The sequence below is a fragment of the Gracilinanus agilis genome, chromosome 3 (genome assembly GCF_016433145.1).
Source record: "Gracilinanus agilis isolate LMUSP501 chromosome 3, AgileGrace, whole genome shotgun sequence".
Classification (NCBI taxonomy): domain Eukaryota; kingdom Metazoa; phylum Chordata; class Mammalia; order Didelphimorphia; family Didelphidae; genus Gracilinanus; species Gracilinanus agilis.
In genome coordinates, this window is record NC_058132.1 from 408,998,451 (window position 1) to 409,015,677 (window position 17,227).

General features: G+C 37.9%; 1 protein-coding gene across 1 annotated transcript in view; it reads left to right on the plus strand.

Annotated features, from left to right (window-relative positions):
• Positions 1-848: 848 nt before the first annotated feature.
• Positions 849-17,227, plus strand: part of IFNAR2 (interferon alpha and beta receptor subunit 2) — a 54,836-nt gene continuing 38,457 nt past the window's right edge. Inside the window, exon 1 of the mRNA XM_044670210.1 lies at positions 849-1,140. The gene's annotated coding sequence lies outside the window, so the exon portion shown is untranslated. The remainder of the gene's footprint in view (positions 1,141-17,227) is intronic.

Sequence of the window (17,227 nt, forward strand, 5' to 3'; positions counted from 1 at the left end):
GCTTCCTGGGATTCTGAATCCAATTAAAATTTAATCTCTACTCCCCTAACTCCTACCCCTTCAATAAACTCCAGGAGCTTATCACTGCAAGATCAAATAGAAAATCTAGTTTGTTGTTCAAAGCCCTCATAATCTGGCCTCTCCTACCTTTCTGGTCTTCTTATACCTTAAACCTATCTACTCTGCTTTAGAGACATTTGCCTCTTGCTGCTCCTTGCACAAGACACTCCCAAGTGCCCACTCCAGACACTTCACTTGTCCTCTCCTTTGGAAAGCTTTCCTTTCATGTCCCAAACTTCTAGATTCTCTATTCCTCCAAATCCCATCTTCAAGAAACTGCTATGCATTCCCTCTGTTGGTTATCTCCAACTTACCTTGTATGTGTATATATCTTGTTTGCTTGTTGTCTCCTCCATTAGACCCTAGGTTCCCTGCTATCTTTTGTCTTTTTTTGAATATACACAGAACTCAGCACAGTATCTGACACATAGGTTAAATAAATATTTATTAACTGACCAACCGACCATAGTCCCTTCCATCTCCACTCATATGATCCTATGAACACTGCAACAGCTCATTCTTCCTTTCCCACTCCTAGTACCCTAAATCTGCCTGCAAGGAGAGTTTTCCCCTCTCAAACCCAGGAAGGGGTAGATTCATAAAATGGTCTCTTTTGCACTGTGCACATTTCAGATGCACCCCAGAACATTACTCCTTCCTCGCCACTTGGGGGCTCAATTAACATGCTTTTTAAAATAGCATTAATGTCATCATTTCCTCTCACTCCTTTCGCCCCATTTCCCCACCCTCGCTCACTTACCACCCATTCCCATTCCCGCCTAGCCTCCTTTCCCAGGCTCTCTTTTCACCTCCAGTGGATTCTCCCTCATTGCGCAACCTGGAGAGAACGGAATCCGGGAAAGACATTCAGCTTAGAATCCGAGATTCTTCCCTGCTGCCAGCTCGGCTCCACCGAACCCTTCCTCGCTCGGACTGCAACCCCAGCCCCAGGCCCAGCCCCATGGGCCCTTCTCCCGGGCTCATCTCTCTTCCCCCCAATCCCTGACATCCGCAGAAGAGGGCAGAGACCTGGCAGAGGCCGTGATGGAACCTGAAGAGCCGAGATTCTGCGCTGCAAAGGTAAAACGATGGTTGGGTTTTCTTTACGGTGGACAATGAGAATCTACTCTAATACAACCTCCGCTCGTTTTAAGGATAAGGCCAGAAGCTGGGATTAGAACCTAGAATGTCTCCGGCCAAATACAGAGCCCTTTACTCTACTAACTTCCTGCAGATAATCAGTGAGTGAGCAATTAGACCTCTACTTTTAAAGCTAATTACTAAAGCAGACACTGTGCTGTGCGCTAGAAAAACAAAGACAACCCCCCCAAACAACAACAACAACCAAAAACCTGCCCTCAAGAATCTTACTTAGAGTTCTAATGGTATTTATTCATTTATTTTACTAATTACTTGTAATACGTTTCCACATGAATTTTCGGAAGTTAATGACCCAAATCGTTTCCCTCCCCCTTCCCGGAGCTGGCAAGCAATTCAGTCTGGGTAATCCATGTATTATCACAGAAAACGTGTTTCTATATTATTCATTTTTATAAGTGAGTAATCTTTTAAAAGCAAAACCCCAAAACAGTTCCCTCCCCCCAAAATGGAAAAATCATAGGCTTTCATCTGCATTCTGACTCCAACAGTTCTTTCTCTGGAGGATAGCATTCTTTGTCATAAGTCCCTCAGAACTGCCCTGGATCATTATATGCTTGCATTCTAACGGGAAAGACAGACAATATGTACAAAAAAAAAAAAATACAAAAGAAGTGTCTCCTTTATAATGGAAGGTCCCTTTAAATGGGAATGTACTTGCAGTTGGGGGGGAATTGAGAAGGGCCTCCAAAAGCCATCTGAGCCGAGTCTTGAGGGAAAATCAGGGATTTTAAGAGGGACAGGTGAAGAAGACAGGACACATCCCAGAATTTGAGAAATGGAAAGGAACTCGGCCACCCTCCAACCTCATCAAGGAAACATCTCCCTCCACCATTACATGCTCAACAAGTGTTAGTCCATCTTCTGCTGGGGGAAACCTTTAAGGAAAGGGAAATCCTTACCAATATAGGTAATTCAGATCACTTTGAGGTGACTGCTCTAATTGTAAGAAGTTTTTCTGACATCAAGTTTAAATTGACCTCTTTGCAACTTCTATTCATTTCTACTTCCTTGTTGGACTGTGGTCTTGTACCATCTCTTTCTGCACTTTTCTTTCTTCCACTAACCCCAGGGCATATATCTTGGTCCTCGTAGGGACCTAAAGCAGCTGTTCTGGAGTGAAGATAAGAAAGGGTGTTAGATTAGGAGACCTGGAGATGGAAGTTGTGAAGTAGACTGAGTAGTTCATCTAAGGGCTGTGGATTTGGAAATAGAGTCAGATCCTTGCTCTGCAACATTTTTATGTCTCCTGATTTCTTTAATAGGAAGAATGGCAGTAAGAGTGTAATTAAGTTTCCTCAGAGGAATATATGATCACATATATGTAACATATTGGATGGAAATGATAAATAATTTAGGGGAATGAATTCAGAATGAGGCTCTCAGTTAAACTCTCCTAATTATTCCAATTTTTAAATGTTCCGAAGGAATTCTCTTTGGATTGACAGCTGTTGAATAACATTCTAAAAATCAGACATTAAAGTTTAGAAGTGGAAAGCACCCGTAGAAGGGCAATGAGAATGGTGAAGGAACTTGAGATCATGCCACTTAAGGACTGGTTGAAGGAATTTGGCAGTGTTAAACCTGAAGATTTAGGGTGGATATTGTTGTTATTCAGTTGTTTTCAGCCTTTTTCAATTCTTTGTGACCCAATTTGGGGGTTTTGGGGCAGGGATACTGGAATAGTTTGCCATTTCCTTCTCTAGTTCACTTTATGGATGAGGAAACTGAGACAAACAGGGTTAGATGACTTACCCAGTGTCACATACCAAGCAGCTGAGGCCAGATTTGAAATCATGATGAATCTTCCTAATGCCAGGCTTGGCACTCTATCCATTGTACCATGTAGAAGCTATTCTTGGGATGGACATGAGAGCTTTATTCAGGTAAAGAATTATCATGTGTCACCTAAAATTAATAATCAACATTTTTTTTGTCCCAGACATAAATTTACTTAAGAGGTAATGAGCTCACAGTTTGGGGATGTATAGGAGGAAAGACATCCTTGAATTGATGGTCCAGAGCTAAGAGAATCAAAAGAATCATTTTTACAACCTCAAACCCAGTTGGAAGAAGATGCCTGAAGGGCAGAGATTGCCCTTTTGGTAAAACCACAGATTTCTGGCCCTGTAACCAATTTAAAAAACCATCAAGGCCAAGAAAGAGTCAGAGGATATTAATACCTGCCCTAAAGTAGGAAGGAGAAGAGGGAGGGAACTACACACATGCACACACATCTACATACATGCATTCACATGCATACATACATGTGCATGTATGTGTGCTTGTGTGTATACATGTATACCCACAATTGTGATTTCTTTGGTGCAGAAAAATTTGAGTGAAGAAACTGCCTCTATAAAGACGTATTGGCAATTGTTCTGAAATTTATTTTAGGCCTGCTTCTGGCCTTTAGTAGTTGAATGACTTTCCTAAAATCATAAACCTATTCATGTCAGGAATAGTGCTTTCAACCAGGCATACCTGATTCAAAAAGCCAGCTTTTCATTCTCTAGATCAGTCTATACTTCTCCTTTATTATAATATAACATTATAGCACATAGTCACATAAATTAGTAACACATTTTACTCAGTTCAAAAGGTTGCATATTTTCCATATGCACAGTATTACCACTTGATAGTTGCATGTCTAAATTACAGGAGCAGTATTTTTGCTGCCAAATAGTTATTTGAATACATCAACAACTTTTAGTTACTGACTGAAGTCGTTTTGTTTTTATGATAAGCCAACAAGTATTTAAGTGTCTGCTATGTGCTGGGCACTGTGCTAAGATCTGAGGAACAAATATAGATTTGTGACAGTCCTGGCTTCAGGGAGCTTCCAGAGAGATAACTTGGATCTCCATCCACAACATTTAAAGTCAGAAAGGCCCAAGTTTCAATCCCACCACAAACACTTACTAACCTGTGACACTGGGCATGTATGTCTTACCACACCTTTCTCAACCACAATTTCCTCAGCTGAAAAATACTTTATTTTTTGTACTTTATTGTTTGTAGATCCAGATCGAGCTCTCTATTGCTTCCCTTTGTGATCTTACTGGCTCAGCATACTTCTCTATGCAGATGATTCTCCAATCTAACTATCTTGCTCCAATCTCTATTCATCTCACATCTCCAACTACCTTTTAGACATCATGAATCAAATGTCCACTCAACATCCTAAATTCAATATGTCCAGGGCAGCGAGGTGGCTCCGTGGATGGAAAGCCAGGCCTGGAGATGGAAGGTCCTGCATTCAAATTTGGTCTCAGATACGTCCTAGCAGTGTGACCCTGGGCAAGTCACTTAATCTCAAATGCCTAGTAGCCCTTACCAATTTTCTGTCTTATACTCACTATCAATCCTAAGCTAGAAGGTAAAGGTTTAAAAAAATTTTTTTCACTATGTCCAAAATGAAACTCATTATCTTTTTCCCTGAAACTCTTTTCTGTGGTGATCTCTTTATCATCTCTGATAAGGACAGTTTAGTTGATAAGGAAATAAGGACAGAACAAGAGAAATGTTTTTTACTTCATGCTTCCAGCTCTGGCTCTAGGAGCATGGAGTTTATTATATATATTTCAAGACTCATTTCACACAAAAGAACCCCCCCGAAACTTTGCAGATGCGCAGAAGTTACAAATTATATCACATCAAAACACAAAACATTGGCTTCAGAATAGACCAAGGCCAAGGCTGAGTTTTTTTTTTCTTTTTTTTTTTCTTTTTTTTTAAACCCTTGTACTTCGGTGTATTGTCTCATAGGTGGAAGAGTGGTAAGGGTGGACAATGGGGGTCAAGTGACTTGCCCAGGGTCACACAGCTGGGAAAGGCTGAGTTTTGACTAGGTTCTTATCAGAAAGCCAAGTTGGGGAGTATCTTGGCCTTAGCTATAACAGGCAGCAGCATTCCTTGCTGTGTTAACTTAAAGCTTTTCAATAAGGCCATAATACTTTTCAAGAAGAAATCACAAGGATCACAAAAGGGGTCAAAAGAGGAGTCTCAGATTTTTATTTATTCTCTTATTGGCTTCCCACATATTCTCCCTTTTCTTTTAAATTGAGAAGGGCATCCACCTGTTGGGCTGTGTGAATTTCTCTTATGAGGGCCAAGGGAAACTTTTAAGTTACACAAATTTGGGGATGAAAAGAAAAGAGGACAAAAACAATGATCCAATGATTGCTAGGTGCATTGACAAAAAGCCAATTAGGGGGCAGTCCCCTTTGGCACAAGAGTGTACATTCAAAACAAATGCATTCAATTTCCCCATAGTTCAATCAACTGCACCCCAAAGTTCATTTTGGATCTTCTTGATGCAGTGTAAGTCTCTGCAGGCATCATCATGGTGTCTTCTTTCAAACAGGTTCATCGTCTGGATTCTGGGGAGGTGGCAAATTTCATATCCTGAAATTACTCTCAAAAGAATTTCAGCTTTACATTATAGATTATAAAACATACATTCTCCTCTGAAGAGGGTTAAGGCAAACATCCAGATCAGTTAAGGATATATGGCTGAGTTTTGGGGTTGTGTGAATCAATTGTCAAAAGAAATTTAAAAAATTTAAAAAACCCCAAGAAAATAGAGAAAAAAATAAGTTGTGAATGAGATGTAAAATATCAAAGTTTTATGTGCAAAAATGTAGGAAAAAATAAACTTATATGGCAGGTCCTTGAATGAAGGCCCAAGTAAAGTGATTTAAGCAATGGTGCAATTACCCATTTAGAAGCCAGGACTATAGAAAGTTACCACACTTATAAGAGAAAGAAAAGGACCAAATTTTTTTGTGAGAAAGGGAAGTGTCTTTGCCTGATCTGATTTGCCTGCACTTGAGCCAGGATGATGGCCAACCTTTGGTACTTAACTGGGATGAAGCTCAAGGAAGTCCAGCCTCTAACATATGTCAGAAAAGCTGCAACCCCGAACCCAATAACTAAGTTTAAGTCCTTCAGTATTGGCGTGAGAAAGTTTTGTCAATCCTTCTTGGATTGGTATGATCTTTTTTGACCTTGTGGTGCTAGGCATTGTGCAGTTTCTCACCAATCCCATTGGACTGGGTGGTCTCCTTAACCTTGTGGCTCTTTTGTTCCCTTCTCCTGGAATCAGACAGAATCATTAATTATAGTCCCATAATATTTACCAATTCGTGGCAGGTTTCCATAGACTAAGGCTTTGTGGGTATGCTTTAATATTAAACTTATATTACTGTGAAATCAAAAAGGATTAATATTGATAATATGTAATTTAAGTATAAAAATGAGAAAAAGTGGAAAAAGTCAATTATTCTATATATTAAAAAAATTAAAAGGAAAAGCAATAAGAAAATTAAAAATTCAGAGAAAAATACAATGTTTTTAAGTTAAAAAATGTTCTAAAAATGAAAATTATATATATAGTTTAGATTTGATGAAATGTCTCTTACCCAAAAATCAGATCCATTTTCTGTATGAATAAGATAAAACCTCGATCCCCATATTATAATTCTGGGGTATTGTTTGTTTCTTTGTATTTGTAATTAGTTATTCCAATTGATGGTCAGAAATTATACAAATAAATTAATTTACAAGAAGTTCAAACTAACTTTCATTGAAACACTTGGGATGGGTACAGTTTCTTTAGTAAACAGTGGAACATATTGACTTGCTTTACATATTCAAATTTCTGGGGCTTCAATTATTATGTTGTTACTTTGCTTTGAATATGGCAAAAGGAGGGAAGGGAGTATCATATTGTTTGACTTGAGGTAAGAGTCAAGGATTATTTATCAATGATATCTTTCTTTTGAATGGTGAATCCAAATCAATAATCCATAAATGAGTAATATCAGTTGCAAATCCAATGACTTTTACCTTAAATAGTAATTGTTACCAATAGCATTTGAAAGTTTTCCAAAATTTACATACACAATGAAAAATTATAATGTTACAAAATATGATAAACAAATTTTCTTTTTCAACAATTTCTCAATGAATAAATTATCTAATAATTCTTTTCTGTAATATAGAAAAGAGAGGACAACTTTGCTTGGAATTAAGTTTTCATCAATGTTATCTTGAATAGAGAGGGTTAAGGCAGGGGCTGTTTATTCCCTTAACTTATTGTGATAGTCAGTTTACTTTAAACTTTAGTTCACAATACAAATCATATATTATTGTAAATAGGCATGATAAATTTTTAACAAATATCTTTTACACATAGTTTATATTTAAACATATGTTTTCAGTTTTCACAAAGTAAAGTACATGTTTTGATAACATTCAATAACAATTTTGTTAAAACCCAATATTTGTATCAGCGTTGCTTGCAAAATTATTGTCCACATAACCTCAAAATTCAATGAGACTTCTAATTACCCCTTTAAGTTCTAAATTTATTGTAAGGAAGGAGTTAATAAGTTTGTTAGGAGTTCTAAGTTTTTAAAAGTAAGGAAAATTCCTTATTACTGTAGCAGTTTTTTTTTAATCCTCTGACTAAATGATTGTACTTGTAAGATTTATATGTTTTGATCTTGATACAAAATTACTCTTCAAAGGTTATTGATTTTAAAACTTCAAAATTTTCAACCAGGTACCTTGGAATATTCCTACTTTTACAAATAATAGTCTTATTTCAGGTCCCTTATGATTACTGAGATGATCAATATTTCTAGTTAAATGCATTCTTCATTATATGTTATAATATTGACAAATTTGTTAATTAGTTTTAATTGCATCAAAATCACTACAAAGTAAAAGACATTATAATAATATTAATGCCATCACAATCAAGTACATATTAACAATGATATCAAATTATTATAAGGGTTATGCATTTTGTTATAATTTTATATTCTAGATTTGAATGTATTACTACAAATCACAAATATTATGAGAAAACAATCTATTCAATTAACCTTTAAATACTAGTGAAATAGTGAACATAGGAGACATAAATTTAACTAGGATCTAGTAACTTAAAGCATAAATTTAAGTTGTCACAATAATTATTTTTGCATTTTCTAATATTATTTGAAATAGAGATAACTACTAAAATTGAACCAGATTTCAGAAAGTTACAAAATTAACATTAGCTTCTTACTAATTGTTTCACTTTACTGAGTTTGAGTTAGTAAAAACTGTTGCTGAAAATATTTATAGTCAGAGACTCTCCCTCCTATATGTAGAAGGGGTTAAATTATTTTTTTTTAATCTTTTTTTTTTTTTATTTTAAACCCTTAACTTCTGTGTATTGACTCATAGGTGGAAGAGTGGTAAGGGTAGGCAATGGGGGTCAAGTGACTTGCCCAGGGTCACACATGTAAGAATTAAAATTTAGTTATTATAGTTATATCTTTAAAATATGTGGCCGCCAGGAATCAACAATTCAGGTTGATTCCGTAATTAAATCAGACCCAAGTCAGCATCGGGTTGAGGAGTTTATTTACAATCAGGAAAGTGAGTAGGGATAAAGAGAAGAGGGAGGTAGAAGACTAAATAAATGAAGCTGTAAGCCGCAAGGCCCAACAGCCGGATAGGCAGAGTTTAGAATTGGCCCAGCTAGGCCAAGGAAGCCAGCCTAACTTACCCACGTGACAATACAGAGTGTAATCTGTCTGTGGTCTCAGGAGATGCTTCTTCTTCCAGTTCCAGACGCCAACTCACTCCACAGGAAGTTCACTAACTTACTTAAAGAGAATGTGCCTTTCATCACTTCCTGTGGTCCACCTCTAATTCAAATGGACAAATGGCAGTTCCTACATTGATTTGGACTGCCCAAAGGGCAGTCCCTTATTCTTGATTTGTTACTTATTGTCACGTGTGGGTCACTCTCTCCCCTCCCCACTAAGGGAGGTGGGAGTGACATCATTAGCACGCCTAGGTCGAGTAGATTTTTGACTATTAAATGGGATCTGGCTAATTCTATTTACACACACAGCTGGGAAGGGTCTGAGGCCGGATTTGAACCTAGGACCTCCCGTCTCTAGGCCTGGCTCTCAATCCACTGAGCTACCCAGCTGCCCCGGTTAAATTATTTTTGAAACATGTCCAAGGCTGCAGCCGCTTTTTAAGTGGCTGTGCTCTTTAACTCTTTAGTTACTGCATTTATAAAATTTGCCTCATTATTTTAAAACCTTGATGATTTATCACTTCCAGATGAATATTAATTTAAACTTCACTATATCCAAATTGTTCCTGATTAAAACTTCTTAACAAGGTTTCCTACATATACCAGTTATTCTTTCAGACCTCTGCTTAAAAAAGAATAAAACCTGTAGTCTGGCCTCTCTATACCTTAGGACAAATCTACATACCTGATTAAATATTTCTTTTAAATCATGAACTAGTATCCTTATATAATTTGCACTTGTCATTTGCAATCCTCAAATTCAGTTTGATAAGCATTTTTTGGCAAATTTGATTATTTTAATCCATTCTTTACACACTGCAAGTCTTAATAGATAACTTTTCCAATATAAAGTCTGTGCATATTTAAAATTAACTGAAATTCCATTTTCTAACTGGTAGTCAATAGATTTATACTATATATATACATCAGTATCTATTCAAATTCTTAGCAAACATGTATCCTAATGAATTAGAGAAAGGGCTGTGAGTTTCAAGAAAAAGGAACTTTGTTTTTTGACTTTCCAAAATTATTTCTTGCTAAACTGAGGCAGCATGGATGATTCAATTTTGGCTTAAAGTTTTCTCATGAACCATTCTCTGTTTAAAGGGGTCTAATTTTGAAATATAAGCCAATGGTATTGTCCTAATAATTTATAAGTTAAGATTTTCACTAACATCAGTGTGATAAATGGTAGATTAAATTTGTGGCAGTCCAAAAAGTTTTTACCACTCTCAGTTAAGCATTTAGGTGAATTGATGTTTCTGATTAGCTAAGAAAGTTTTAAATTGCACTTCTGTACCTCAGTATACAGTTCAGAATCATTGTTTTTTCTGTATGAATAAAATTTTTTCTTAGATTGCATTTAGAATCCTTGGTAAATTTGATTAAATATTTATCTCAGTATTTAACCTGTTGATAGAATTTAGTGGTGGGATCAAATCTGTCCCCTTTTATTGTCTTATGATTTCTTTGTTCCCTTTCTTATGGCCAGTAAGAAATGGAAGAAGAAATGTAGACAAATTATCTTGTTGATTCTCGCCTTAATGAGAGCAGAGAATATGACTTCTTTTAATCAATTAAATTCTTTTAGAGTTTAAAACACTCAGAAATCCATTAGAGATGTTATTTTTCTGAATTTTTTCAAACTCCTCTGTCTGTCTTTCCCATTCCTCCGGAATGAATGAGAAAGAGAGAGATTTATTTTCTTCAAAATTCCATTGTGATCATAGACAAACACAACAATAAAACTTAAGATTCAAATTGATCAGAGACACATAGACACAACATATAGGCCCACAGACTGATCAAGGACATATTTCCCAGGCATTTCACACATACTCTAACAAATACAAGACATCCTTTCCACAGATCAATAAATCACATCTAACTTTGAAATCTGGAGAAAAAAGAAAGTTTATTATTCAGAAAATGGGTTAACTCTAGCAAGGAACTGGCTAAACTAGGATGAATTCTTGGATTAAATTTAGTCATTGGTGGGGCCGGTAGTTGGCCTCCTTTCCATCTTTCCTGAAATCTCTTATCAGGTAATCTGTAACCATTTCTATGGAATTTGGAATTATAATTTTTCTTCCACTGGTAACCTTTCTCACATCTGGGACACAAAGAGTTAGGGACATTGGAACAAGAGCTTTTTACAGCCTTTGAGCCCTTAATTATTTCAGACTATGTTTTTCCTTTCAGGGCTGCCGCGATGGCTATACCCTGCATATATGCTGGAGTAAAGTACTCACAAGCTTTCACATAGTCACTAATAGTCCCAGATTCTTTAACATTTTGAAGCATGCTCTGACACACATTATTGGCATTGTCATAGGCAAACTTTTTGACTATTATCCAGATTGCATATTCATCAATTGTATATTTTTTTACCTCCTGATTTAACCTTTCTACAAAATCTGAGTATCTTTCCTCTGATCCTTGTCTAATCTCGGCCAAAATTGTGGACAGTTTCTTAGTTACTGGGATCCTTTTCCAAGCCTCTAAGGCACACTTCGTGCATTGAATTAGAGCTTCTCTAGGTAAATTAATCTGATCAGCATGTAATTCCCATTCATCTATTCCAAGTAACATTTCTTTAGTAACTCTGATGCCCTGTTTCTTATTAATGGCTGCCTTCTGTTTTGCCAATTCATCAAATTCTGATTTCCAAAAGAGGTAGTCCCCTGCAGCAAGGGAATATCTCGAGGTCTGAATCCAATCAAAGGGGGTCATCCAAATTGTCCCCAAAGTTTCCACCAAATTTAAAGTGTATGGAGAAGCAGGACCATATGAAGCACAAGCTGTCTTAATTTCTTTTAACACTTTGTAGGGAAGAGGCTCCCATGTAGGAGCTACTTCTTCATCATCATCCAATTCATCTGCTCTAAAAATAACTGGGAAACAGAATGTCATGTCTCCATCCTTTCGAGCATTTTTTAGGGCTCCTTTAAACCCTATATTCGGGGGCTGTGGCTGTGGAGTTGGAGCTTCAAGCGGCAGAGGCTCCTCTGCTTTTATCTCTCTTTCCTGTTTTGAAGAGAGGTTTTTAGGTGGGGGAAGGTCCACTGCTAGTGACTTTTTCATTCGAATTTTAAAGCTCCCTTTTTATTTACTATGAGCTTTTTCCTCCTCCTCTGATTCTAACACTGAAACCTTAAAGATTTCATTCTCTTCATTCTGACCAGATAACAAAGTTGTTTTTTCAGCAGCCGATGAAATTTTTTCTGACATTTGTTCTGATCTGTGCTCAGTATAATAATTTTTCATATTATTGCCAACTTTTTGCCAGAATTCTAAGGGAATCGGGTTACAATTTTGAATAAGATCAAGAAATTTAGTGAGCTGTTCTTTACTAACTTTTACTCCCCGTTTTCTGAGGATGTGCTTAGTTATATCAATTAAAAGAGTTCTTTCCTTTGATTCACTGTGTCCCATCCTGTTAATCTATTCTTTTACTTCTAGTGTCTTCCCTTAAGAGAGAGTTCTGAAAACTCTGGATTTCTTGCCCTTCTTCAGGCAAGAAACTAAACTGTCATAATTTGGGAGTTGTCTGAGGGGGAGGGCAAATATTTACCTGAATCCAGTGATCCAAGGTACCTGTTCAGGCACCAAATGTGGCGACCTCTTTATCATCTCTGATAAGGACAGTTTAGTTGATAAGGAAATAAGGGCAGGACAAGAGAAATGTCTTTTACTTCATGCTTCCAGCTCTGGCTCTAGGAGCATGGAGTTTATTATATATATTTCAAGACTCATTTCACACAAAAGAACCCCCCCCCTGAAACTTTGCAGATGCACAGAAGTTACAAATTATGTCACATCAAAACACAAAACATTGGCTTCAGAATAGACCAAGGCCAAGGCTGAGTTTTAACTAGGTTCTTATCAGAAAGCCAAGTTGGGGAGTATCTTGGCCTTAGTTATAACAGGCAGAAGCATTCCTTGCTGTGTTAACAGTGTTAACCCTTTAAATTCAGGTTTGATAGGAACTTAAAGCTTTTCAGTAAGGCCATAATACTTTTCAAGAAGAAATCACAAGGATCACAAAAGGGGTCAAAAGAGGAGTCTCAGATTTTTATCTATTCTCTTATTGGCTTCCCACACTTTTCCCCTCCACCTTCCCTTTTACTTTAGAGGGCAACACCATCTGTCTAGTTCCCCAGGCTTGCAACCCAGAAGTCATCCCCACCCCCATCCAATAGGTTAATCCTATCAGTTTCACCTTTGCAGTATCTCATTGATGCCCCCTTCTCATAACTTTATGCTGGATTTATTTAAATAGCCTATTGAAGGATCTGCTTGCTTCAAATCTCTCCCCATCCCATGCCATTCTCTATTCTGCCACTAAAGTGATTTTCCTGAAGTGCTAGTCACATCATACATACCAACCCTTTCCCACCCCCATCTCTCCATTCAATAAAAGCCAATGGATTCCTCTTGCCTCTGGCAGTGTAATGCAAGGGAGCTAGGTACAAAGGGGGGGGGGGAGTGTAGATGGTAGGAGCCTTTAGGCCGGAGTAGAAGTTGGTATGTATATCAGGGATCCTGCACCTAAGCTGAATGAGAGGCAGATGAAACTCTCTTACTAGTAAAACCCAGACCCCTTTAAGATCAGGATTCTGTGCCTCTCCCTGGGAGATGGAAACAATTCTATTGAACAGTTGGTTTGGTCACCAGGAAAGAGGCTGGCACTTCCTGAACCTAAGGGTTTAATAAACTTTGTCAACTGGAGCAAATAGTCTGATCTGACTGCTGATGTCACTTGGCCTTTGGTAAAGGTAAAGGCAATGATTTCAAAGATCTTTAAGCTTGAAGGTTTAAAGGGTTTATTGTTAATAAATTAGATCAGGTAAAAGGGAGTTGGAAAGTGGATGAGGTAAGCTAAAGTCTTGAATAAATAATTTCACTATTTTAGGTAATACTGAAAGGTCTTCTGAAGGTGCAGCAATATAAGAATGCCTTGAGGGCAATCTCAACTCTGATACTCTTGGTTGCTGACCCAGGGCTGCTAAGCCCTGGGCCAGATGGTGATGTCTTGATGGTAGAATTTGTCACTTGTTTATAATAAGGGTTGTTGGGTCTGCCAGTGAGTTGTTGAAATGGCTAGCTATGATAGTTGTTCCTACCTATCTAAAGAATCTACCTAAAACCACCCTTTGACCACCCAGGGGCTCACTTTTCCACCCTTTCCTCCCTAACCCTGGAGTTCAGACTCAGAAGTGAAGTCAGGGGTCTGGAGACCCCTTTTTTATACCCTAACTTCAATTGTCACCATGGCACCTGGCCTGGGTCCTCTGCCAGGTTCTGTGTTCTATATTGGCAACTGCCAGCTTGCAACCCATGAAAACATGGTTGCAAGATTTTATCCATAACAGCAGCAAATACAAAACTCTCCCTTCAGTATTCAAAATCCTTCCTTATCTAACCTCCTCCTACCTTGCCAGTCTTCTGCTACCTTACTGTACTGATACCAACAAGTATTTTTAAATCCAGTGATTCTGGCTTTCTTTTCTCAAACAAGACACTTCATCTCTCAGCACTGGGTGTTTTCTTTAGATGTCTCCCATGCCTGCTGCCTTCTTCCTCCACTACTGCAATTACTGACCTGTCTTGCTTCCTTTCCTTTCTAATTAAAGTCTCAACTTCCATAGGAAGCTTTTCTGAACCCCTTTGAATTTCAATTCCTTCTCCCTGTTAATTATTCCTATTTATCCCATCAATAGCTTGCTTTGCATAAATTTGCTTACATTGGGTCTCCCCATTAGATTGTAAGCTTCTTCCTGGCAAGGACTGTCTTTTGCATTTTTTTTCCAACCCCAATGATTAGCACTGGTGCCAGACACATAGCAGGCACTTAATAAATATTTACTGAGGGGCCTGCTAGGTGGCTCAGTGGATTGAGAGCCAGGTCTAGAGATTGGAGGTCCTGGTTTTAAATGTGACCTCAGATACTTCCTAGCTGTGTGATCCTGGGTGAGTCACTTAACCTCCATTAACTAGCCCTTACTGCTCTTCTGCCTTGGAACAAATACACAGTATTGATTCTAAGAAGGAAGGTAAGAGTTTTAAAAATAAATATTTACTGATTGATTAATTCTAGCTAAAATTATTATCCTATGGCCAAGTAGAAAGATGCTGGGCAGTTAGTCATGTACCTTTGAAAAGCAGATTTCTAATGATATGGTCTCATAAATTAAGACTATAAAAGGAAAACTAAAGAAGTACAGAAGCGATGACCCATATCCTTCCCCGCTAGTCATATATTTGCAGGAAGTCAAAGAGAAATAGAAAGACCCGTGTACATAAAAATGTTTGTAGCAACACTTTGTTGTAGCAAAGATTTAGAAATAAAATAGATGCTTATTTAATGGAGAGTGTCTAGACCAGTGATTCCCAAAGTTGGCGCTACTGCCCCCTGGTGGGTGCTGTAGAGATCCAGGGGGACAGTGATGGCCACAGGTGCATTTATCTTTCCTATTATTTGCTATTAAATTTTTAAAAAAATTAATTTCCAGGGGGCTAAGTAATATTTTTTCTGGAAAGGGGGCAGTAGGCCAAAAAAGTTTGGGAACCACTGGGACTCTAGACAAATTGTGGAATGTGAATATAATGGAATCAAAAGCATCGTTAGAAAAATTGAATATAGTGAACTTAGAAAAAGTGAAGTATTGTAGAATGAAGTAGAACTAGGAAAACAATATACACAGTGACTACAACAATTTAATTAGAAAAACTGTGATGACTTTAGTTAGCCCTGAATAAAAATTGAGAAAACACAACTCTTTCCTCCCATATTTGCAGAGAATGGAGAATCATAGGTGAGGAGTGTTGTTTTTCTTTAACTGAAAGCTTGTTACAACTCCATTCTAATTTCTTTGCCTAATCCTAAGAAGGAGGGGAGCTTCCTAGCCTCCCTGAGCAAACATTCTATAGTGTTCCTGGTACTCTCTCCAGCCTTGCATAATTCCTTAGAAGTGGCCTTACCTACCCCCCACTTCCACCACCCACATCCCCCTAAAACTGCCTTCCATTTTATAGCCACACACTGCTGTCTAAAGGCCAGGGACAACTCCACCCAGAAGCCAAATGCCCATATCCTAGGCACTCTTAATCATGTTCAGTAATTCCCTGAATACTTGCCTGTTTCTCTACTGCCTGTGAACACTCCCATGTCTTCCCCCATCCACAAAAGCCCTCGCTTGACCCATCCAGCCCCACTAGCTCTCACTCTCTTTTGTGACTAAACTCCTTAATAATTGATCCAAATGTTGCTTCTCATTTCCTTTCCTCTCGCTCCCTTCTGATTTATTACCTCATTATGCAGCTGAAATTGCTCTCTTCAAAGTACAAAAAATAGTACCAAATCTCACCAGTTTTTTTCTCTATCCTCATTCTTCCTAATTTCTCTGTAGCCTTTGACATTGTTTGACCCTTCTTCTTGATATACTCCCCTCACTAAGTTTTTGACACTGCTCTTTCCCAGTTCTCTGTGTCTGGCTACTCCTTCTAAGCCTTTCTTACTGAATCTTCATCCACTGTCACACCCTCTAATCATGAGGGCCTACAAAGGCTCTTTCCTGGGCCCTCTTCTTCCTCACTATCACTCATCACATATATGCAATCTTTTGCCAAAATGTACAACAGTCACTTGTATGTTGTTTTCCCCATTACCATATGAGCTCTTTGAAGGGGAGGGGTCATTTTTGTTTTTCTTTGTATTTCCAGTGCTAAAACACTGAGCCTGGGATGCATACTAAATGCTCGACTTTGTTGTTGGTACTGATCAACAGATGACTGGTAATTTTGGAGACAGCAGTTTTAATTGAATGATGAAATCATAAAACAGATTTCTGAGCATTTAGAGATGAATTGAGGCATTGAGTGTAGATGGTTTTTTGGAGTTTGGTCAAGATGGATAAGAGAGCTATAGCCAGCAGCCAGTAGGGATGGTTGGATCAAATTAGGATTGTTTGGGGTGTTTTTAAGGATAGAGGAAGACATAGTTGTGTTTGTAAGCACCTGGGAAAGAGCCAATAGATAGAAATTGAAGATCAGAAAGAACAAATGGTGAAAATAGAGGAGGCAGTATGCATCAGAAAAAGGCAAGGAATAGAATGAAAGGTGCATGTAGGGGTTTTGCTTTAGCAAATAAAAGGACCACCTCTTCGTGTATGACAAAGGTCTAGGAGGAGATAATGGGGGAAGATGCCTGAATGATATGAAATAGGGAGGAAGATAATAAGGAATCTTTGGGAAAATGGCTGGATTTTTTGGTGAAGTATTAGGTGAGGTCCTCTATTGTAATTAGGTGAAGAGAAAGAATAGGATGCTTGAGGTGATATGAAGAGATCTAGAATAATCTCAGAAAGGGGAGTGAGCAAGAGAGGAAGAGTTGGAAAGAGA